This window comes from Pleurodeles waltl, chromosome 1_1 (assembly GCF_031143425.1).
Source record: "Pleurodeles waltl isolate 20211129_DDA chromosome 1_1, aPleWal1.hap1.20221129, whole genome shotgun sequence".
In the NCBI taxonomy this organism is placed as follows: Eukaryota; Metazoa; Chordata; class Amphibia; order Caudata; family Salamandridae; genus Pleurodeles; species Pleurodeles waltl.
In genome coordinates, this window is record NC_090436.1 from 727,976,180 (window position 1) to 728,001,309 (window position 25,130).

The window sequence follows — 25,130 nt, forward strand, 5'->3', positions numbered from 1 at the left end:
CCTCTCTCACCCTAACTACCTTCACACACTACCATTTTCACACACTTCTCTGTTTATCACAAGGACACCAAAGATGACCGTGTTTCTCTATAAGACCACTTACCAATAAAAAGCTGAAGGATCTTTTAGCAAACTAAGTGAAAACAAAGTTGATTCCACAATTGGGCTATATCTATTTAGTGGCCCTACTACTGACATCTAAAGTAGGAAGGCCCCAATGCACGACTGCAGAGTTAACTCGGTGCTATGATGATCTCAAGTGGACACCCGTGTACTTTGAAAAAGCGGAAAAGATCAAGGTTAGCGACCATTTACAAACTGCTGAACTTCGTGTTGAATCGTTGGTTTACACGATTTGATAAGTAACTGTAGCCTTTTGGGGGTCAGTTATTTGTAAAGGGCTAGCAACATCCTTATTAACTGCGCCTAGGCTTGCCAACCTGTTCGAAAAGGCTTTGGATGCGCGCGCACCTCGCAACTATGTCTAGGTGTTGCACCTGTTCAAACAGTTGACAGCAGCGACTCTCCTTCGCGATATCCACGTGAGTTAGCTCCTACAAAATGGCAATGAGAGAGGTAACCATTTCGGCACACGACTCCTGTCCCTGCATCATCGGTGGCCGCAGCAGCGTGAATGCCGAGTCCAGGCACTGCTGAACACAGCGGCTCCGCCCCCGACCCGCCTCCTCCCGCCTGCGTCGCAGCTCTTCGGCTCACTCACCCCGGGCGGCGGCAAAGAAAGGCTTTTCTCATCCAGAGCACTCTTAGCGCCGCGGAGGTCGCCATCTTCACAGCGTACCTCTCTTCAGAGCCGGTGACAAGGTCTGCTGAGTCCTTGCCGGGGGGCTCCTGGTCGGAGGAATCCCTTGCCTCCCCCAGTGGCAAGCATCAGGAAGCGGCGGTAGCTGCCCTGGGAGCAGGCGGTGGTCCTGCCGTTCGGTGTGCCGACTGGGGGAAGAGCCGGGTGCACACCGCTTGTCTGCGCTTACAGACGCCCTACAGCGGCGAGGAGCGTTGGCTGGACGGCCGCTGAGATCCGAGAGGAGTGGACTCGGGGGCTGTGGAAATGCGAGGCACAAAGGAGCTCACATGGATCTGATGGGTGAGTGGCATCGCAGCCTGGCACTCCAAGGCAGCTCACCTGCGGGCATGTCTGTGCATTACATGCCGAACAGTCAGATTTGCCCCAGGACGGAAGGGCGGTGTATTGATGGTGCCACCGCGGACAGGTAGGGCTGCCATCCCAGGGACATATTGCTGTGCCCCATGCTGGCTCTGTTGTTCAGGTGTCCTCGGCTACGTTTGTGACACGTTGACCCATCAGGTCATATGGCGTGGCATATATCATCGTCATACCTGGGTGCTTTGCTTGCACAGGTGACTGTGTCCTGCAGTATGCTGTTTTGAATGTGTTTAACATTCAAACAAGGCTTACACAATACACAGTTTCCTTTTCACATCTTCTCGTTTCCGCCTTTCATCTTCGTATACAGAGGATTTGGGGACATAGTCTGCCACCTGTTAGTGGGATTCGCAGGGTATTTAGAGCACTACGGCTATTGCCCCATTGCTTGCGCCGAGCTCAATTCGCTGCTCTGTGTATGAAGAAGAGGACCTCTGTGACACTGCAGATGGCTACGCTCCCATGCATGCTATATTAGTCCAATGAATGCGGATATTATGTGGGACGTGCACCTCCCCCCCCCCCCCCCCCCCCCCCCCTCACACACACACTCAACCACGAACCCTGGGGGTAACGTATTTCCTTTCCAGGGACCGCGGTGAAATATGTGTACATGACTCCAGGGTCTTGCTGTTTGCCTCTGTCGGAAGCGGCATGCAGATGCTTCGCGTTGAGCGTGGCCCAGGTGTGAAAAGATGTCGCTGCACGTCTGTGATTTTCTAGCAAAGGTGTTGGTTTAGCGATGCAAGGGTGTTAATGCGAATTCTCACACTATCCTCCGGTGAATGCTGCACTGTCGCTTCTGCGTGGAAATACCTTTTTACAGCGACCCGTTTTTAACGTCAGACGCCCCTTGTTGAACCAAGCGCCTAGAGTGAAAGCTGGCATCGCACCTCCTTCCTGGAAGGAGGCAGTTCAGTCTTAGCCCATCTCCAGGGATGGCCATAAACTGACAATATAGGTTTAAGTGGCGGACACTAAAAAGCAGGCCTACTTTCCATTTCATATGTTTGCTTTCCTTTAAATGTTGTCTCATGAAAAATAGTGCATTATATGCTAGTCTCCTTGTGTTTCTTAAAATATTTTTCTTACCCACGAGAGGAAATCTCTCGGGTGTGTAAGTTGACAGATGTGGAATTATACGCATGGTAGTGGTGGCACCTTATCGTATGTCAGTCAGCCGAATGATATTAGTGGTTACAAAATTAAACACTACATTCACAAGTTTCATTTGGTTCATAAGCACTATCATAAAAGTATTTCATATTTCAGACGTTGTTGACAATTTATTTGCATTTACTTTCATAGGGATTTGGATATTCACCCTTCTTTAAAAAGATGTCTTACCTAGTTACTAAATGCTTACCATATCAAACTGACATGTTGTGGAGCATCCAACCTACGGTCATCACAAGATAGGGCCGAAAAATGCGTATCCTGTAACTTAAATGAAACAACCTATACTTCTCTAGGACCAGTGGACGAGATGGGATATACAGACTAATCAGTGGTGGGGCCAAGACAAGCCCATATGTACTGTGGCCGACTGTGTATGTGCGCCCTGAGAGGGCACGTTCACTTGCCAACCATAGCCTAACCCCCTCTGTGTGTACATATAAAGTCTGAATCATTGTTGGAATACCTACCCAGATTCCCACTTATCTTTTAGCTAGAGCTACGTAGTTTATCAGAACATTGGTACAAGCAGTATGGATCTCATATTTTCACTTCCTTTTTTACTTATAGGAAGGACACTCAGATGGTTCAATGTTACAAATATCACATTTCCATTTGTGCTTTTCCTCTTGTAAAATCATTGGTAAAGTAAAGGGCAGTGGCTCTTAACTTGTGGTCCGGGGACGCCAGGGAGTCGGCGACACCTACTCAGGGGGTCCACAGTTTTTTTTTTTTTTTTTTAGAAAATTTAATATTAACAGGTTAATACGTTGTATATAAATGAAGAAGCAAAATGTAAAATTGAAATTTTAACAACGTTCTGTTAATGTGAAGGGGTTTGAAGTTTGAGGCTAAAAAATAAGTTGGTGACCTCAGATTGATTTGTAGGAGCAGCTAAACAAAATGTAGTATGAACTATGGGTGGTCTCAATTAATTTTAGATAAACTCCAACCTTCCTGAAATTGTATTTGTGGATTAAATGAAATATTTCCCCAACTGAGTATTTGTTTGAATGCTTGTTTCCATATTTTTGCGTATTGTTTTGCTTTTCAACAAATCAGCAAAATTGCTTATGTGAGTAACAAGATTCCACCAATGACTCTGTTGGGGCCCTTGGATTCCAGTAATGATTCAGCAGGGGGTATTCAGAGTCCCTTAATGATTAAATGGGGGACCACAGAAGTCAAAAGGTTAAGAACGACTGGTAAAGGGTATGTTTAGTTTGATCTCGTTGAAGCAAGACTACAAATTCCCGAATGCACTGATCTTTTGAATGAGACTAGAGCTTGAAATGTAGAGTCCATGTGTTGTGCGTTAATCTCCTGTCCTAATATATAAGGACACATTGGAGTTGTTGAGTGAGTCCTACTGGGGAGTGGCTTTGGTAAATTTTGGACGTTTTTTTTTCTGTGTATCATACTATGAATTGTTAATGCTTCCCCAGGGCTCTCTGCCTTTTTGCTGGCTTCGGGTTCTCTTTACCTGCTGGCAGAGTCCTTGTTTACTTTATGCTTTAAGAGTTTGTATAGACTTGCCCGCAACCTCTTGAATACTGATCATCATTTCAAGTGAAACAGAATGTGACAACATAGTAAATATTGTAGCTAAATACAGGATGCGTAAACAAATATTCACACACAGGGTTAGTCCAGCAGGTTATTGGGTGAACAGGTGTGTCGTGATTATGTGAATGTGGATTATATATGAAGGGCACTATTCTCGAAGAGTGTGGAAGCGATGTGAGCTGAGATGGGTTTGGAGTAACTCCTGGTTCAACATTCCTTCAGCTTGGTACCAGAAAGGGCTTGCAGATGTCAGTGTGCAGCCAAGTTAAGAAACATTTGGAAACTAAGGTTGGAGATTGCTGGAGGAAGATACTTAAATTTTGTTGTCTTTTTGCAATTCTCTAGTTATTCTTTACCTCTAGTTGTGGTCTCAAGGTGCATTGCAGACCTTTTTATTCTGAGCTGCATAGATGAGAGAAGGGTGTTGGTAGAATGAGCGGTGTGGAAAAGGGGCATAGCGGTGTGTGGCGTGTGTGGAGGCATGGGGGGAGAGGAAGGAAAAAAAGAAAAACACTTACCTGATTCCTTGCTGCCGCTCTTCAGCCTCCACTACAGGCACATGCTCCCAGCGTGGCCTGCAGCCAATCCGAACGCTGCTCTCATGCTGCTGGCAGTATAAAAGCAGCATTCGGATTGGCTTGAGTGCCCTGGCATGGTGGTATGAGGCAGACTGAGACCATCTGCCTACTATCTCCAACCTGGCATTGGGCTCTCTCCGTGTTGGAGAGAGCCCAATGCGCATGTGTGTTTGGCCGGCCGAAGATGGCTGGCCAAACACACATGTGCACGGAGGAGAGTGCTGTGCACTCCCTCCGTCCCTGTCACGCCCCATGGCCCAGTCCCTTTATTATTAAACACAGTTTATTATTGTTTTATTGTTAAAAGTTTGCAGCTGCTGGTTGGGGGGAGAGCGACGCTCCTTTATGTCGGTGGGGTCGCGCCTGGTTGGTAGCAGTTTCATGTATTATATCATAGTTGTGTTATACATGATGCCTAGAGAGTGTGCTCCAAACGTGACACATTGGTGTGTGAACGTGATTGATATACGTGGTGCCATGGAGTGTGAGGCATAGATTCACAAGGTGCTTGCACAAAACGGTCGTCATTGTTGTTTAGAGGGATAGAGACTTGATTAAAAGGAAAGCCAGGACTTCATGCCTCTACTGATTTGCAAATGATTATTGACAATTCTGATTTTCCTATGAATGTTGTTCCATAATTCGTATGTTTGGACTGAGAAGCAGTTACCTACTATGTGGGTTTTGTGGTACGTAGGAACTATCAGTACAGGGCCATTCGTGACATGAGGTTTTGTAAAGTCTGAGTTTGTTGTAACCGGCAATGCCAAGGCCCCGTGGATTGCCCTACATGAAATGCAAAGTGCTTTGAAGGCTATTCCTCTGGCCATTGGTAATCGAGTAATGTGCAGTGTAGTCTAGCCTGTTTAGGATGAGAGCTTGCCTGGCTGTGGTGTTCTGCATTCTTTATTTTTTGGCAGTTCGTGTTTTGGAGTCTGCTGTCGGGCCTATTTGGATAAGACAAACTTGATAACACAAGTACAATTGTTGAATGTAGCATATGTGAGAGCCCTGTGTAGGAGTAGATTCATCATAGAATTCTCATCATGTAGAATTAGTCTCTTGTCATTTTGTTTTACTTGGGATTGAAGTGAGAGAGTGAAACGTATAATTACTACAAAGGTTTTTCACGTAAGTGGTAGGGGTTGCCACATTCAGAGGTTTCTTTTTGTGTTAGGTTGACTGACTTCATTATAGGTTGAGGGCTCAGGGTAGCCCAAGTTGGTTTTGGCTCCTCTGCAAAAACATTTCTCAGTTTGGAGTGGAAGTAGGCTTGTAGGTTGATGGCTTTTTTTTTTTTTATCAACGTAATTTGCTATGGTTTCACAAATTTCCTGCCAATGTATAATCTTTATTGAAGTGATGTTAGGGGTATTTATGAAATTCATTGATTGTAAATAACCCTTTGGTTGGGCGTGTAGTCTATGTGATGTGTTGTACATAGTGGAACTTGTTGGCTCTTTTAATGGATATTCTGTAGATTCCATTTTGCGCTTGGAGCTGCTTTTTATCGTTGAGGTTGAGTGTTTAGATCCAAGGGTTTTTGTTGCATCAAGTTTGTTTTTCCTGATGTCTGATTTGATCATTTGGAGTTGGACACTCCACACAAAGACATTTGAGGGAGATGGTAATAAATGGGGTGTGGTCGTTTCACCCTGTCCTGTTCTTCATCCCTTGTTTCACACAGCAGTTTGAGTAGTTTGGAGCACATTAGAACCATAATTGCCATTCATGCAGATAGTACATTCCTAGGGTAGAACACTCGTGAGTTGGCATTTGTTTGTGGCACAGTCATGGAGATATATATTATATAGTTTTTGCACCATGACTTTTTTTTTCACAAACCTATTCGGGAGCTGTTAACTGCCAAACGCAAATCTTAAATACTTGGCAATAATAATTATCATGTTGTTAGAAATCAGAAAGGCGATAGGTACCTTGAGATAATCTTTACTAATTAAAATGTTTACTATTTTTTCTGTTTCCCAAGGGTCACCAAAAAGTGGTATGTTTTTTTTATTTTTTGAATGAAATGCACCCTCTATTACAGGCGATTGGCCATATGATTAGTAGTGGGCGAAATTCGAGTAATTTGCTCCTGCATAATACTTTGTAATTACGCAAAATGTAAATCTGAAAGTCAGTGCTATATTTCGGGATAAAATGTGTCTAATTATCAAATTTTGACCCAAAGATGCATTGTGCACTAAAAATAAGTTATAGAGAACAAAAGCACTACAAAGAAACAGCTGCATATGTTCTTCCAGCATGCTTTCCTCCCCCCCCAACCCCCCCCGCGAATGGCGTATAAAATGCAAAGTGGCATAATAGCATAAATTTAGTAATTTATGTAATAATGCAAAATTCCCGAAATTGCATGTATTACCCTGGCGTAATTTACACTTTTCCCTGGCCTACATAAGATACAGGTAGAGGCAGGAGACGTGACAAGATGCCAAAGCAATATACGCATATTTCCAAGGATCAATTAAAGTATTGATACCTGGGGTACACATTCGTATAGACAATCGGATTTTGTCTGGATGTCGAACAAGTTGAAAGTGACATTGGTTCTGAAAATGTGCAAAGAAGTCCTGGGAAGACAGTCCCTCCTGCTTGGTGATGACGTGTATAAAAAGGTGTCTCTTTCTCAGAAGCTTTGGTTGGAACTAAGCTATGTTCCTGCAAAGCCCAGGTGGAAGCATTTTAAATTAATTAAGTATTACTTCAGTGTCAAAAAGCGGTGATTATCACCACTGAGTACTTAAGAGGATTTATCCTGAACCAAATGGTTGTATCTCGTTAGCTGTACATTTTTATCCATTGACCTAATAATGCCATATTAAAAGTTGGCTGATAAATGAAAGTATGCCGAAGAGTCGACATCAAAACACTTTGGAACTATTTCTTCTTTCGAACTAAGGGGCACTGTAGTACAGGCCTTCTATAACTCAAATCAATATCCTGACAGCCATTGTGTTTAGGTGGTGTACTTTTATTCTGCACCATTTATTTAATGTTCGACTCGCAACTACACTGCACAGTTTCACTTTTCAGTATTATAGTACCTTCACAAATCTCTGTTGAATGACAAGTTAAATGTTAATTTTGATTTGGTTGTGTTTTTGTGTCTCGTGTGTGTGACTTACATTAAATATGAGTTAGTTCAAGATAAGACTAACACAATAACATGTACCCTCTAAGGATCGTTTATGTAAACTCCTTTTACTTAAAATATACTTTCTGTTACTTACTGAATCTGAAGAGACCATTGTTTTTGTCTGTTATGTTGTAAAGAAAATAAAACTCCCTATTCATACTTGAGCAGTAAAAGATAGACATAATTGGGATTAAGTTGACCACTTATCCTTTGTCCCCGGTGCCACGGTACCTGCTGCACTCATAGCTTCTTCCCCTCTGAGGCTCATCATGGGCAGGGCCTCTCATGCTGGAAGTGATGGGTTAGAAAACTCCTCTGCATCTGTTATAGGCATAAAGCGGCAATGCTCCTTTTACTACTCAAATATGTCCTGTTGGTGATGGTGCAGTTTGACTACCCTAGTGCCGTCTTGCCCCTTTACAAATAAACTAGATTAGTTAGTAGGTTGCATTACAGATATAAAGCAGGACAACCATTAACAAAAGTGCTTTGTTATCCAAAACACATCTATTATTTTTTTTTTAATGAGGGAGGAAAAATGCCACTTTGCATACACATTGTACCACTGCAGACTAATATATATATATATATATATATATATATACAGCTGTTTATGGTGTAATATCTCTTCTTGTTAAATCTTTACTAAAGGGAAGAAAGCAGGTTTTAAAAATTAGATTGTTGGCTGAAAGGGGAGAGAACCCACTTAAAATAATAATCTCTATCCTTGTCAGAGTGAACCACAGAAGTCACTAAATAAGCCTGTGCCTTACCCTCTGGTAGCTTGATGCAAAAACAGTCAGGCTTAGCTTAGAGGCAATGTATAATGTGTTCATGCAGCACACAATCTGTAATATTGTACAAAACCAGAATGATCCCAAATCTATTTCGAAAAATAGAGTAAACTATAATTTAGTGACACCAAAATAACACATCCTCCCTCAGTTAAACCAGAGTTTTAAGGTTTTAAAATTTTAGATATAAATAGCACCAAAAAGTGGAAAATGTCAACTGTGCTTATCTGGTCACACCAGACAGTCACAAGATCAGGCCAACTGCGATGGAGTGTGGTCCAGATTCAGGACCAGGTTCACCCTGCTGGAAATTTTAACTTGATTCATGGATGGTGTGCCATTGCACTGAAATGTACTGTCCTGGATCTTGTGAGGCTTCAATTTGGGAGCTATGCGGCTTTTGCAGAGCTCTTCATCGGTTCCTGTGAAGCTGGCAGGCAGGAGCTGCACGGTGCTGCTATGCAAGGCTCTGAGTTGGATCCTGTGAATCAGCCGATAAGCTGCTGCGATGCGAGGCCTTGCGTCACTCTGCTTTGGACCTGGTGCAACCTTTAGTTATCAGGGAGAAGTACACTCTGTGTCCAGTCAAGGGCCCAGGACCTTGAGGACAGCACATGGGGTTAGGACTCACTCCCACAGAGGCAAACAGAGGGGACCAGCTCAGGTCCAGTTGCCTGATCAGCTGGAAAGCACTAAAGGCCTCTGGGTGTTTTTGTCCCTGTAGCTCAAACATGAGGTCAGACAACTGACCATTGGAGACACTTCTGGGGTCCAGGTTTCAAGGCAGGCAGGTCTAGACTTCCATCTTCAGACAGTAGGGCAGTTTTTTTTCTAAATAGTCTCAAGTTTAATTTCAGATTCTGGAGGGTGCCACATTAATGCTCAGTGCCAGCCTGTGGATGGTGGACACCTCTATGTCTAACCCTAAAGCTGTTTCTCTTCAATTCTTCTGTTTCGCTCTGGTTTATTTAGTGAAACGGAAGGCAGGCAGGCCCAGATGTGAGCTGTATTTGCCAATGACAGGGTAGGCATCTTCTGAAGTCAGAAAGGAGCTGGGTAGAGCCTCAGACTATCCTTTAAAGCTCAGGAAGAGACTGGGTTCAACCCTACAGGACATCTTGCTCAGAAGAGGAACACTTCCCCCCACACCAAAGGCCCTTTTGCCACTGTCTGAAAAACCATATACATCACACTCTAAGAGAGCCATTAACAGTCAGGTGACTCTAGACACTGGTGAAAGCACATTTGGCCTAGGCAGGAAAATGGCAACTTTTTAAAAGTGACATTTGCGAAATAGTAATTTGAAATCCGACGTCGATGTTAAAGAGAATTTAAAAATACAATTGAAACGAGTGGAAGAAAAATTTCTTTAGCTGTTTCCTAACTGAATTTAGCACTTGCCAAGTGTAATAAGATAAACAGTTTTAGTCTAGGAGAGGCCAGCCTTGTCAGGGTAAGAAAGGACTTCGTAGATATTTTACTATCAGAACATGTAAAACTTTTAATATACATGCTCTACTTTTTTAATACCATGCACCCTGCCTATGAGCCTTTATGGCCTACATTAGGGATGACTAATAAGTTTTAAAAATGAAGGTTTAGTTAGGCCTGGCAAATGGATTATTTTGCCAGTCGACATTGCAGTTTTAAAACTTCACACACAGGTTGCAATAGCGTGCCTGATAGGCATGCTGAACGACTAATGTGTTTTAAACGTAAATAAGGATTTGCTGAATATGGCACGTAGTTTACTGAATGGCTCCTAATTGGTTGATCGAACAAAAAGCGATGCAACTTTAAAAAGGATCAAAAGCTACTAAGATTAATGCTTATCACTGTTTTACAGTGCTACTTTAGTGAGTTACACAATGAGCGCAGCAGTACACTAGCAGCAGGTAATTTACAGGCCCCGGTAGTACCATATACTAAGGACTTCCATGTAAATTAAATGTACCAATCAGGTGTTAACATTTTGTTCTGTGTGTGGATGGTAGGGCACAAGCATTGTACTACTGGTTAGCAGGAGTAACATCACAGGCATCCCTTATGGGTCGCTAGAAGACGCAGCTGTGAACCCTGCCTTGCCCCTTGCGACCCCAGCACGGCATTTGCGATCTCTGGCCTGGCTCAGAAGTGGCAAAATCAGTGCCAGGGACAAATGGGCAACTCGCCCTTATGCAATGTAGCTCGCATAGAGCTCCAATCTTCTTCTTTTTTTTTTTTTTTTTTTTTTTTTTTTTTTCTTTTTTTCATTTGTTTTCTCTAACAGGGAATAATAATAATATTATTCACTATTAGTGAAATAAAAAATGGCGTACAGTTCGCTGGAACATGACCCTCCCTAGCAGCTGATGTATGGAAAAAATGCTTTGAAATCTGTTAAGTGCATGCGTGCAGATGAATGTGTTTATGTGAGAGAAAATGTGTTCGTGTGATTGTGTGCATGAGTAAGCTTGTGTGTATGAGTGAACTTAAGGGTCAAATGGAGTGGGATGTCACTTCCACTGCCCCTTACCTTTTTGTTAAATTGCCCTTCATTAGTAACACAGAGACCTAAAGCCAACAAAAAGGGGTAGGACCAAGCAGAATATGGTAATTTCCAACACATATAATTCGAAATACCGGTCCATCATCATTCACACCTTGGGATTCGAGATTTATTCCTGTCGGGGTTAGAATAAATCTGTTCCCATGGTGAGAATGGGAAGAGAGTACCCCCCCAAAATCGAAGAAATGTAGAGTAAAGGCAATTGTGTACAATTAGGTATCTCATCCAGAAAGAGCTTTATATAAATGTAAATTTGCAAACGTTTTTCAAGAGTACGGAATCTGGCAGCTGGCAGAGCTTTCCAAGTTTACTCACATAAACCCTTGTGAATCGCAAAATAATAACATTTACATCGAAGGGTAGGTCCAGGGCTAGAAGTGTTCATTTTCGAGTTTTTTTTTTTTCCCGTTTTTTTTTTTTCTTTCTTTTTTTCTTTTTTTTTAATGCTGATTGGGACCTTGATGGCAAGTTTCATTTAGTTAACAAACGTAATGCAACTGATGTTTTCATTGTCACTTTTTATTGAGCGCTAGAATCCGACATTATGCGCTATATAAAATAAGGAAAATACTATTGTTTTTCAGGTGTGTCTCTTCCTCGCACTTTGACAATGCAGTGGACCTAAAATTGATGTGACATATCACGAAGCTTGATCTCGTGCAGCCTGCGGGGCAATTTTTACAAACCGTCAGCTACCGCGGTCCAGTGAATGGCCTGCTTTTGCTGTTTCAATCGGGCTGTGTTAATGCTTCAGTCTGCTTATCTGCGCTGTCGTGGTCTTTCATGCAAATGCAAAAATGCTTGCAGTTTCCAGTTACAGCTTGCCTGAAGTTGAAAATGCGTAGCACATTCTAAAATATATTGAGACGTTTTTTTTTATTCATGTTTGTGTGCACTGAGGGTGAGCGATGAAAATAATTAATTGGCAAGTACATGTGCACATGCATAATTCCCACTGTTTTGGGGATCTCAAATGCTAGTGCTCGTTTTACTACTCGGTATTTTAAGTTGACATTAGGTCCTTCATTCTACTTTAAGTCATAAATGAGTATGGTCTGCCAGAGACTGCTTCTGAGTCTTCTGTGGGTGGCCCAGGCCAGTGCTTGATGGTAAACTGTCAGGGCCTCGCACCTGCTTCCGCCAGAGCACATTTTAGCCCCTGGTGAGGAAGATGGCGCTTCTGTACTCTCTCCTGTATCATCTTTGTTTCCACCCTCTTATTGGGCCAATTATGTCACACTAAACTTCCTCCGACTCTTCTCTCTGTTATCTTGTCCTCTCTTAACCCCATACTCTGTCTCGGTGCTTTCAAGCCCTCCTTGCTGCTTTGCCCTGAGCTCCTCATCTCCACCTTTACTCCGGCCGTCCTCCTTTCATTCACCTCGGGCTCTCAAAGTGCTGTAATGGTAAGCTGGGGTAGAGCGTACATTGTAAAGCCACATTGTGGCCGCAGCAGAGTTGTCAGTCACATTACCCCATAATTAAAGGGCATGGAGCCAGGACAGCAGTGTACAACAGTTAGTGGAAGTTGCTAGTCAGTAAATCTGTTGCTGGGAATAACTGGTTCCCTTTCTCGTACAGTCCACCATCATTCACGCAGCAGGCCGATTGTTGCCATTATTTGTAAAAGGAAAGACAGCGAGGTCTTGGCAGAGAGGTCTCTTTTAAACCACATTTTTGATGGAGTAAACACAAAACATTGATGGAGCCCCCATAACCTTAAGGCCATACAAAGGAATACTCGCCCCCCCCCCCCCCCCCCCCCCATAAGCGGAGTTCTAAGTTATGCGGCAGTGGATAAGCAGTTTTTGCAATCCTTGTTGGAGGGCACAGGTAAAGAAGCATTGGAACAGTCACCTTTTGACTTTGCCATAGCTTTTTGCCTATTAATAAAGAAATAAAACAAATCGTTGCTGATGCTGACCGGCATCAACCAAAAATACTCATTGTGATAATGTGTAAGAGGGAACTTTGGGAACCTGGGTGGGTCACTGGGGGGGTGGAGGAAGACAGAAGCGAACCACATGCTTACCCATGGAGGGCTGAAAGAAAAGTAAAAAGTAGTTCCTTGATGTGAAACATGGTACAAGTCATCCAACCAAAGGAATTATAAGGACGTTGTGCTCCAGAGAAGGGACAAATACAAGAAGAGGAAAGAAAGCCATTGATTTAGCATCAAGCAAATTATATTGACAAGAATACCACCTGATGGTAAACAGTGGCTAATCCAAAACCCACTGTAAGTATTGGGATTGTAGACAACAGGTCTTTGACAAAAGACAGCTAAATACTGTCGGTAGGCAAGAACTAAAAGTGGTAAATATTTTTTATTTGAATTTGCTAGTAGTGCTCCAGGGCAAGTTGGTAGAACCAACCCTGTAAGGCTGCTGCAACAGTAGCTGATAATCTGTACATAATCCGGAAGTAGCGATGTGCAGCATGCTTGAAATAGAGATCAGCAAGTGGTGGAACCTTAACTGTAGGTGCCAGTCTGAAAATGCCAATGAGTTGGGAGTGCATGATCAGGCCCTGATGCTTGAAAATGCACTAAAGTGCAGGGATGCCTGTTGCTAGTAACGGGCAGTAGAGAGCTGCGCGCTTTCTGGGTACTTCAATGTCGGTATATAGTGATCCTGTTCTCCTCAGCAATTGTTTTGAGAAAAAAAAGTAAGTCAAATCACATGTAGAGTAAATTTAGGCCGCAAATGTGTCACAGAGTGTAAGCAGTTCAATAGGTGCTTATTGAAAATTGCAGTACTTCATGGTCAGTAAATAGAATCCCATTCTTCTGAGTGGATTTAAGAGGGGGCTAAATAAAACAATTTCCAGCCAGATTTCCCCAACGTGGAAAGCCTATTTCAAGTAAATTGCCAGTTAATAGCCATGATGGAGCCTACATGCTCCGCCATGCAGAAACATTTCTCTTTATATCACATGATTCTAATCGCATTTAATAACTGAGTATTGATATTTCTAAGATGCATAAGGTGACCCTATTGCCTTATAACATTCTACCAGCCTCGGCAACCATTGTTGGATGAAAGGTTGTTTTGGCCTTACCTGATTTCAAACTTGTGATCTGCAGGTCACATAAATATGTCAGCATAAGAACTTAGCTCAATTAAACATATTTCTGCCTATAAACCAGTCAGTGACCTCGGTGTGTTTTATTCACCCCTCCTCCATCGGGCGACCTGTTTTAGATGTGCTCTTGGTATATACCCTCCCGTTTCCTAATAAACAACTCTGGGGTAGGCACCAACACACCCACATACACACACATTCACACTTGCATTTCTACACACAATCTCGACTACATACAAGAAAGGGCATACACTCTCATGCACACTCAAATAAACAGTCGCACACATCAGCAATCAAAAGCCCGTCCAACACTTCGCTTGTAGGCATCCCATGCAGCATACACGTCAGACAAGTAAGATACTAAGCTGATGGCCTAGCTCCAACCATCATGCAATATAATAACTATCACAAGCCCACCTGGAGAATTTGGTGGCGTTCAGCCTACTATGCTTTATTGAACAAATATATATTTTTTTCCTTTCACAAACAAAAATTTATTAGGAAGTGTAAGCTTGAAAACGCATATAATTTAAAGCCCTCCTGTGGAAAGGCATGTTGTTGGTTGTATGGAAAGCACTAACTGCACGGTAACAGTACAGAGGCCTGGTATCTAAGGTGTACAGAATGTCTGTGCTGTTCCCTACTCCAGCCAGACAAGCTAAGAGCAAGGATGTGAAGGAAGTCTAAGCCGCCATGTGAGGGAAAAACTGGAGAAGGATTGTGGCAGATTAACATGCTCGACAATGCTTAATAATTTGTTTGGTGGACAGTGGTCAGTGCTCAGACTACATACAGTCCGGGACTGTGAAATTGAACGACTAAAGCGTTTTAAACGTAAATAAGGATTTGCTGAATATGGCACGTAGTTTACTGAATGGCTCCTAATTGGTTGATTGAACAAAAAGCGATGCAACTTTAAAAAGGATCAAAAGCTACTAAGATTAATGCTTATCACATTTAGTGTAGTAACATATGTTTAGAACATTCAACTGCTTGCACGTTGCTTTTTGGCTACTGAATTAAGGAACTGCAGAAGTGAGATTTTGCTCAGTTAACGTTAACAATCCCCAGTGAACGGATAGTGTGTAGTTTGTCCACACACTAGAAACACAACCCCAGTGGGTGGAGGCCATGATTCATTCTTTGTCATAATGTTTTTTCGCACAGCTTGTCAGTGATTGCATCCGAAATCTCAAAGCACTGAAGGATTTAGAAGAACTTCAAATAGTTTTCATCTCTCAAGGTTTGAATTTTAAGGTCCCCTGGAGATGCACTTTAGTGATAAATATTTAATGTACGATATTGTCCCCTTGGTAGTATTAGGTGCTGTAAGAAGCTTCGTTGTGTGACTAAACCCACTACTAAGCTTTACAAGTCAATATTTGAAGCTTGTCCTGCTTATAAAGAAGAGGCACATCCTTTATTACAAGGTGTGTACATAAGGGTTTGTGTATTTATTTTACTCAGTCTGTTACACTCTTTGTCCAGAAGCCAATTTGATAAAAGAGCCCTAGTAGTGCTCCTTGCAAGACAAATAAATGAATTGCTGATTACCAAAAACACTTTGAATGGTGTATACTGAATGTGTAGTTTTCTTCTCAAGAAACCTCTATTTTTAAAACGTGTGATCCATTTTATCCATGGGTTTGTTTCTTTAATCTTATAGTACAGATATATTTGGTGGTTGGACTGTTCCTCCTGTATAGTCCAGCCACCTTTCCCACACAATTGTATTCCATATTACAGTATAACTCTAGTTGCCCCGTGTGGGAAATGACCCTTTCTACAGGGTTATCCCCAAATATTTGCCTTTTATCTTCCTATTTTTCTGACCCTCTTTTTGTTGGCTTTAGGGCCCTCGGCACTTTACCACTGCTGATCAGTGCTAAAGTTCATGTGGTCTCTCCACTAAAACTTGGTGTAATTGACTTACACATGTTTGGCATATTTAATCTACCTGTACGCCCCATGTGAAGTTGTGTACCATATCCCCAGGGTCTGTAAATAAAATGCTACTAGTGGGTCTGCAGTGCCTGCTTGCGCAGTTTACTGCCACATTGACTTGGCAAGTCAAACTACTTGCCAAGGCCTAAACTCCCTTTTTGTGACACCCAAGTCACTCCTAAGGTAGAATTAACGTAGCCCTATGGGCAGGGTGCTGTGTATATAAAAGGTAGAACACATACTTTTATGTGTGACTTGTCCTAGAAGTGACACACAGCCTATTTCGTGTTTCACTACTCGAAGTACTGCTTCTCTCATAGGTTTGCATTGGGAATTCCCCTATATATGCCCAAGTGGTAATTTATGGTGGTTGAGGTGTAGTGTGGGCATGTTTGGAATGGTGGTGAGAATTCCTGCTTACTGGTGTAGTTGGAGTTTACATTACTATTTTAGAAATGTTTTTTTTCTCTGTGCTTATAACTCTAGTGCTTGGCAGCCTGACTCCAATCCACGCCTGGGGCAGAGTGACAGCTCCACTTGGTGCATACTTTCCAGACAGACATAACACAAGAGGGGCTGGGTGTGACAGAAGGCACATCTGCATACTGATAGTCATCCTGGACTGGGGAGAGTGAGGGTCATTCACATCTTGCATGCCAATAGGCTGTGTCCTGCCCTCACACAACAGGCTGATTACCTCCTGTTGATGTCTGGTGACCGGGCTGTGCTGAAAGGGGGTTGTGTCTCACATGAAAGGGTTCCTTTGAAGTCACCCCGTAAACAAAGGTATTTTGAAGTATAAGAACAGGGGCTTCGACCCCATGATTTTTAGAGCACTTTTGGAACTGGAACTGAGCCTCTATCAGAAGAACTGCACAAAGAATTCTTCTGGGCTGCTCTTCTATTGTTGCCCTGCTACCTGCTCCTGGGTGGCAAACAGGACTCGCTGGATTGCTTTTCTGCGTGTTCGCCTGCTGCCAGCAGCTCCCTTACTTTGGGTGACCCAGACCCTAAAGGGACTGACAGGAGAAAACGCCACCCATCTTGCTGAGCTGGCCTGCCTTCCCACTCCTGTTGTGCCACCCCCTCCCTTTAGTGCCTCCAGGGAGCCAACTGCAGGGAAAGCGCTATTTCCTGCTCCCTATCGACATCATGACTACCGCATAGCAAGCACTGAACATTTTCCTCACTTCTTCGCATGAAGAGTGCTTTATTAGCCCACTACAATTTAGGATGCTAATGCCTGGTGAGTGCTTCCGCTGTTCAGCAACATGCATGTTAGAGCTCTCCTTCTGCTTGTGGGGGGGCCTGTAGGCAGTGTGGGAACTAGTGACCACAAGGCAGGCTACACGACTCAGAGCAGGCCAGCACTCAGACTATTCGCTCCAGCCGGCCCTGCCCCACTGGTCTTAGTAGAGTGCTGTGCTGACTTCACTCCGCATGAAGGGTGCGGCAGACAAAGTCCTCCCCTGTGTTCCCTTGAACTTGCACTGCTCAAGCAGAGTGTATACGAGCCATCGAGTTGCTAAGGAGAACACTAGCTGGCCTTCCTTGTCACCTTCAGCCATAACCTCGGCTGCTTCAGCAACTGCACCGCATGATAGCAGGCAGCTGTCCTCACTACAGTTATCGCTGCTGGGAACCGGAGGAGGTCTCCCCAGCCTTCCCTTAATATGAGAGTGTCCTTCCTCCGATGAGGCATACCTGGGGAAGGAAGGGAGCTCTCGCTGTAACCTTGACAGTGGTTTCACTCCTCGTCGAAAACTTGTGTCGCTGCCAGGAAGGCGCGCTGGGGGTTCCCCGAAGGAAAGTACTGTATGTCACATAGGAAGAGCACCAGTGTCGGGCCCTCTGTTTTTGGAATCATTATTACAGAGTTTCCCAATTACTGTACATACAGTTTATATCTGCATCTACCCCAGTGGCTCCTCGTCTACCACAAATTTCGCCTTATCTGTGACAACAGCACAGGTGTGTCGTATCTGTGTTCCCTACTCTAGTAGCTGATCCACCCTAGGTGCCTATGGTGTTATGCAGTGGCCGATGTACTGATGATGAAATTGGAGGATTTGTAGGATGATTTTCTTGCATTATTGCTGCATGTCCTGATGATACCTGCACAATAATCATGATTTATGACACTCTTAGTCTAATGTTACAGGGTGGGTCATGTGATCACTGCTATAACCCACCTTGTGTGTCTCACGCCCTGATGTTGTGATGCATGGCATTGTTATCCTTGCCTTGCCAAGATAATGAGTTTTAGCTTAGGGTTTGCATAGTTCACAGGGTACCTATGAATACTGTCACTTTGGTCTATGTTTTATGCACAAGATAGATATATGTATAGATTTTTTAAATATAATCTTGTGTGGTGTCTCTTTTGTGGTGTATTTTATTGGTGTGTGTGTGTGTGTGTATGCGTGTGTGTTGTGCCAATGCTTTACACATTACCTCTGGAGATAAGCCTCACTGCTCTGTGCCAAGCTACCAGAGGGTGAGCACAGATTATGTTTAGTGTGTAACTAACTTGCCCTGACTAGCTTAAGTGCATACCCTAGCCAACCAGAAACCCAATTTCTAAAACCCTGGACATAGCAGGAGGTCCTAAGCTGTGGTTTATCTGGTTTATGTATTTAATATGGATTGCCTCGAACTACGGGTGCCCAAGGTTTGGCAGTTATCAGTATCAATAGGGCAAGCAATGAGTTAGGAAGCTAGAGTGGTGCTTTTTTACGTTATTTATTGCACATGTGAAACACATAGGAAAGTGCTGGCATCTGGTTTTGCAGCTACATGCCAGAGCATGGCAAGGAAAATTAAGCTGTTTCCACCTCCATGGTGCCAGTACTGGAGAATGGATGGAGGACATGCATATCATCATTTTTATGGGCTTCTAAATCAAGGGGTTCTACTTAATGCTCTGTAAATAGTGTTCCTGAATTAGTCCCACCTGTACACAAGAAGGAACAGTCTTGGACCGATGATTGAGCTTTAGTGATTTTAGGTAATTTGACTGTATACAAATGTCTCAAGTATGTAATGCACGTCATCTGAATGCACTAGACTAACGTGTCGCTGCATTGACTGAGAATAAAGTGACAACACAGCATGTATCTTTGATCAGAGAGAAGGTAGTCAATTTGAAACTCTCTACTTTAACATAAGCAGCCTTCACCACTTCAAGTACAGTTTGTTACCAGACTAAAAAGCTTGTCTGTTACCACACATACGTGCTAGAGGAAACTACATGTTTCAAAAGAGCAGCAGTGCACAGTCCTGCTTATCCCCTTCCCCTAGAAACAACCGAACAGAAGCACAAGACTATCACATGAACTGACCACAGTTCCTCAAGTGCTTTATTTTCTTCCTTTAATGGATGCATGTGGCCTTCTACTCTGAATCACTACTTCCTGATTAAGCGCGACCCTTGGAGGTTCAACCAATTGTGCACTGCAGAGCTTGAAATTATTCCATTTTCAAAGGGCAGTTTTATACAAGGAAACACATTTTAAAACCCCCACTGTAATTGCACCTGATTGGGGATTTGGAAAAGAAAAGTATCTCTTTCAAGTGTTTTTGCGACCACTTAAGCTCACTCCTAGTGCTTACAGTATTTATACTTAATGACGGAGAGAGGCCCAATAGGTCAGCCCCCACAGCTGGTGGCTCCTACAAGTCTCATTCGCTTGTTGATCCGCTGACAATACCGACGTATGTTGCGTCATTCATGACTTATGGAGCATTTCCTATTTATTGCAGACAGCTATTTCACTGGTACAGTGCGCCTATTAATATGCATAGGGAATGCTTGGATTGCAGATGTTTGAGGATGAAGGGATCCTGTGCAGCGAAGACACATTGCTACAATTTATGCAAAGGAATTTCACCATCTGGTTGCAGTAGTAACCAGGATGTCTCTCTAGAAAGACTGTGTAGCTGTTGCCAGAAGTAATGCCTCCAGCGACAAAGGGGTTACTTAGGGACCCTGGCACACAGTCCTGCTGACTAGACTTGGGCTCTGCGCCCCCAGGCCCGCCTCCCACCACACCCAGCTGTCCACTCCTCATTAAATCCCACTGTGTTTCATGGCAAAAAGTAGGCTAGTGATGAGAATGGAGGATGTGGATAAAGCCTTGGGAGCTCAGTAGAGCATCCTTGCTCGGCTGGGGTTGGGTCAGGGAAAATAGTGTTGGAGGGCATCCTTGAGGCTCTGTGAAAGGGCCTGTTTCATGTTCTCAAAGTGGGGGCATTGTTGTTCGATAGAGAGGGATGCTTGCATGCTCCATGATCCCTGGAACGCTGGAGAGAGTGGTAGTGTTGAATAGTATCATATCAGAGTCCCATAGGTTGTGTGTGCTCTGTGCTGCCTTTTTGGTGATATGTTGAGGCAGTGCTGTTGGAATATACCCAGAGCCCCAGGCGGGGATGTCTGCCTCCTCCAGGGATGGTGAAAGTAGGCAGGACCAAAGGTCTAGGAATGCTCCTTTTATTCCAAGGAGACTATCCACTTCAGGTAGACCACCTTCTCCAGCCTGACTGGCAGGCCATTCCTTGTGACCCTGCCACCATGTGTACCTTTTCTGCACAACTCTGCCTGATTGGGAGATTAGTGGAGTTGAACTGATGTGACTGCTCTCTGTCATGTTACGTGAGTCAGAGATTATGCTCCATGAAATTGTGGATCGTTTTATTCACAAAACCATCCTGCTGACTGTTAATATATGCAGGCTTGCTTGCTTGCCAGCAGACTAGGCACCTTGCTGCCGTAGTCAGACCACTGGAAACTCCTTTGCAGTATTGCACTTGTGATTAGTTTGCACATTACCCATACTACCCCACATCCTTAATTGGCAGTAATCTTTCCTGCTTTGATTTTAACTGTGGTCTGAATGGCCTCTATGGACAGGAGTTGGCAGTGGCAATATCTACCTTCATGTGAGTTGAAAAAGGGAGTAATTTTAGAAGCGAGAGAGAATGGACAGAATGGATATCATGAGACACTTCTGTCACATAGGAATTTATTTTACTTTGACCTGGTTTAAGATTACTGCTCTGTTTTATGCTTACGAGTTGATGTTTCTACACTTCTTTTGTGCCTTGACTTAACATTTTGAACCTAAAGTTTACTGTTGCCCTTCTGAAACAGACCCTGCTCTACGATGTGAGCACTCGTTCTCTCTTCATGTCCATTGTGAAATAGAAGTGTAGCTACACAATATGCTGGAACAATGATTTCCGATGCATGTGCCCCCTGGTGGTCTCCTGTTATCTTCTGTTCATTTGTGCACCTAGTCCAAATAGTAATCCCAGTCGTGAGTCATGATGAAACATGACTTATCTATGCCTTTATTGATGCATCACCCCTCAGGATGCAAGACACAACAAGTTGTTTAACCGTTCTTGTGAAGGTAAGTGGAAGCAAACCTTAACATGTAACTCTGTGGAGGACTATGCAAGCCTATGGGGAAAAGTAAAAGTGTCTGGCAGACTGCTCAGCTAGGCTTTGATTAACAGAATAAAAGGAATCCAACATGGGGGGCGCGGATTCATTTGGGTGAGTTAAATTAGGATTGATTAAGAAAGGTAACCCCTAGCTTTGTCAAGTGTTTAGATCATTGTCTTCAAGAAACCGAAAGTGGGAACTACTTTAGGCAGTAAAATATTTTGCTCCAATGGTTGAGACTGAGTGAAAAGAAGTGTGATGTGTGTCACAGTTGCTTTCAGTTAGTGCTCTTTTTTCTGACCTTCTCTCCCGCAAGCGGGTAGGTTAAGGTACAGCTCCGTGGGCTTGCGGTGGAGAGATTTGTATGTGATGAAGAAGCTTCTCGTGAGGCCAGTGAGGTTACATCTCCATCTATTTGCTATAGGCACTTTGCCCCGCTCTTCTAATGGAAGCTTAAGTTATTTTTCCACTTCCTTGTAATATAGGTCACCTTGAAAGATTCTCAATCTTGGTTAACTGATTTTAAATGTAAAGTGTTTTAGCAGGAATCTGTTCAAGGCGCATTGTAGAATACACACTGAAGTTCTCAGGCTTCATGTGCTTCTGCTGTAGCTTCCAATGTCTCTCTTTACATGGAGTTGCACAGCTTCTGATTCACAAGAACCTCAAGATACTTTGGTTTCTATAAGCAGATAAGTGAAACAGTGGTTTGGCTCCAGTAAGTCTCTGGTCTAATGGGTTAGTTTGGGAGCTGTCTCAATCACCTCTGATAGATTTTCAGTATAGTCCTTCGGACTCTTGTACAGAAGATGAGGTTTCTCTCTCAGAAATCTGTAAGATTCTCCAGTGTCTGGGGCTGCTCAATTATTTAGTGGCTCCCAGCAAGTCACTCTTTTCAGTGAAAGCTAGGATCGCTCTGGATTCGTTTTTTTTCTAAGCTCAAAGCACACAAGTCAAGCTTTCCCTAAACTTTTATGTTTGCCCAGAAAATTCTGATTTAAAAAAAAATCAATTGAGGGAAACAGATGTTACGCTGGAAGACTCCATAAATATATCGGATATAAAATATTAATGCTGCACCGCTTCCAAGGAATGTTTGTTTGATAGTCTGTTTTAAGAAGACCTGTTTTCTAAATAGCTCGCTGCAATAGTGTTTATGGAGTTTGGTAGACCATGTAGAGGAGAACTAATTTGTAATGAACCAGTAGTTTGACGACAAGCACACGCGATCTACCTACTTGTTGGCTACATTTTGAGTCATAGCCTCAATTATGTAATATGCTGGCGTTCACAAATAGTCCAGGCTTAACAACGGTAAAAGTGATATATTATTAGTTAAAGTTAATTAAAATGAGAAAGGTCTAGGGGTTTACACTGCTTTATTTACAGCACAGATCTACTTTATTTCATTAAAAAATGTTAAGCGTCTACAGGTCAAAGCTAATGGGTTACATGAAATTGGAATTTTTATAAGTGATTTATTGCGTTGCTTTTGTTCATCCTGTGCTACAATGCATGTACAGAGGTACCGCGCTTAGGGTCCTAACTGGAAGGTTTGCAGTTCATTTAGGTTTCACACTGCAAATTATTGAAGGCTAAAGTTTGATACAGAATGATGTTACCACATTTCAAAGCTGCTTTGAAGTATGTTCCAGGGCATGCTTTACCTATCCGAGAAAGGTCTGAAGGGCCACAAAGTGTGAAACAGGTTTAACCCAAAAGTTATGTATTTCTGGAAGTGAACTTACCTCTTCTTTCAGCTGAAATCTATAAGCTGATGGTGCTATTTAGGGTCGAGCCTGCAAACGCATGCGCTCTCATGCAAGACACTTGTGTTCAGTAAATGGCTTGGAGCCTGCCTGTCGCTCACCATTTGTTGGTTTGCGTGACACTCTTCTTTACAGCCTTGTATTTCGTCAAGTCATGTCTTCCGGTCCTCTGTGTGGAGCACGTATCCATCACTAATTGATTCCTACTTAATTAATGCCCGTCCGCTGCTCCAGATGTTATCGAGGTACAATTTGTTCTTTTTAACTTCTAGTGACCCAGAAACAGAAAGCTTGTTACTGGCAAAAACGTGCCAGCAGGACAAACAAAATTGCAAAGTTTTTTTTTTTTTTTTTTTTTTAAACAAAATTTATTTTATTTTGTTTAAATCGTCTTTTCTTAGTCTTCACTAATTTTTTCTTTTGTTTTTGCTCATGGGTGCTGTTGTCAAAAGATGACTATTAACTTGTTCGAAATATGCGGGTCCTATTGCATTACAAATGCTTGTTTGTTGCCATGCACATTTTCATGGCAGGTAACTGGTTCTGCTTTGAACTCACAATCTGTTGCAGCCTCCAAGCTACTCTTACCCTTGCTTTCCAAATGCTCTTCTTACTTCCTTCGTCTCTGCGCCATTCAGAATGTTGTTCCCTGGTTTTGTCAGCACATTTTTTTAAACGAGTGGTCGAAGTCCTCTCTGTGCAGACCTTGCTCTTTTGTTTGCTTCTGACCCTTATGCCATATCTTACATCCGTTCTAGAGCCAATGCTTAGTATGTGAGAACTGTAAATATCTTGCACTTCCTCCTTTAATAGGTCTTCACTGATGTAGTTCCCATTTTTGTGTGATTTGTGGATTGAATCCTTGACTGCGCCAATGAATCTTTAATCCTTGTTAATACTTTACTCATACCCTTGGCAGAGTTCCCCAGATTGCACTTCTTTTAACTATTACGTACTTGACTGTAAAAACCACTAAATACTTTTCCTCTTTGTGGTTCCAGTTCCACTACATGCAGTCGTTCCCTACCTTTGGCTCAGTCCACCAGCTGCTGACATGGTTTATCTACTTCAGGGTTATCTGATTTTAATAGTTTCTAGATAGCTGTAGTGGAAATTCTTAGCAGCATCTGCTGTTTGACAGCGTGTCACAAATTTGCCAATGCCATCCTATACTCTGTTGCCTTTAGTCTTCCTTAAACTGTAATTTGTTTTCGGTATGCCCCAGTTTCAAAAGTGAGTGTTGCAGTTGCTTTATTGTCACAGATGAGCGTATGTTACAGCACTGACTGCAGGATGCCTGGTTGATTCACATCCTTTTAGCCCAAGAGTGAACTCTTCAGTGCTACTGTTTGCCACTTGAGTAGAACTCGAATACTTTCCAAAGCCATTGTCCATGCTAGAAGTTCATCTTCTGGTACTAGCAACAATAATAGTGATGTTTAGAAATACATACTACTATAATAAACTAGAACACCCTGGGGGGAAAACTGAACAAACTCATGTCCAATTTAGATTAAAGTACATTATTACATTTTTTGGTATTGCAGCATCAGTTAATAAAACTCATTGAACATAAGAGATCATGAATGACTATACTCATAGTTAACAACTCCCAACACCAATTTTTTGTTTTGAGAGCATGTTATAGTATCAGAAAACCTAAAACCATAGCTGGCATAACATCTTACTACTTAAATGTAATTTAAGACACTGATCTAATCATTCATTTTGGCTTCTGATTAGATGGGTAGTCAGTAGTGGTCCAAGAAAGTGTCCTAAAAATAAAAGGATCACTCTGCGTCGTCATTCCTCAGTGTGCTTTCTGTTTTCACCCGTTTCACTGCGCCTTTCTCATATAATGAAACTGGATGATATTATAGCT

At 42.8% G+C, this 25,130-nt stretch overlaps 1 protein-coding gene across 4 annotated transcripts in view; it reads left to right on the top strand.

The window, feature by feature from the left end:
- The first annotated feature begins 486 nt into the window (after positions 1–486).
- CDC42SE2 (CDC42 small effector 2) overlaps positions 487–25,130 on the top strand; it is a 301,018-nt gene continuing 276,374 nt past the window's right edge. For 2 of the 4 annotated variants that reach the window (XM_069227321.1, XM_069227318.1), the window contains exon 1: positions 487–1,102. The gene's annotated coding sequence lies outside the window, so the exon portion shown is untranslated. The other 2 variants (XM_069227336.1, XM_069227329.1) reach the window with 2 other exon arrangements.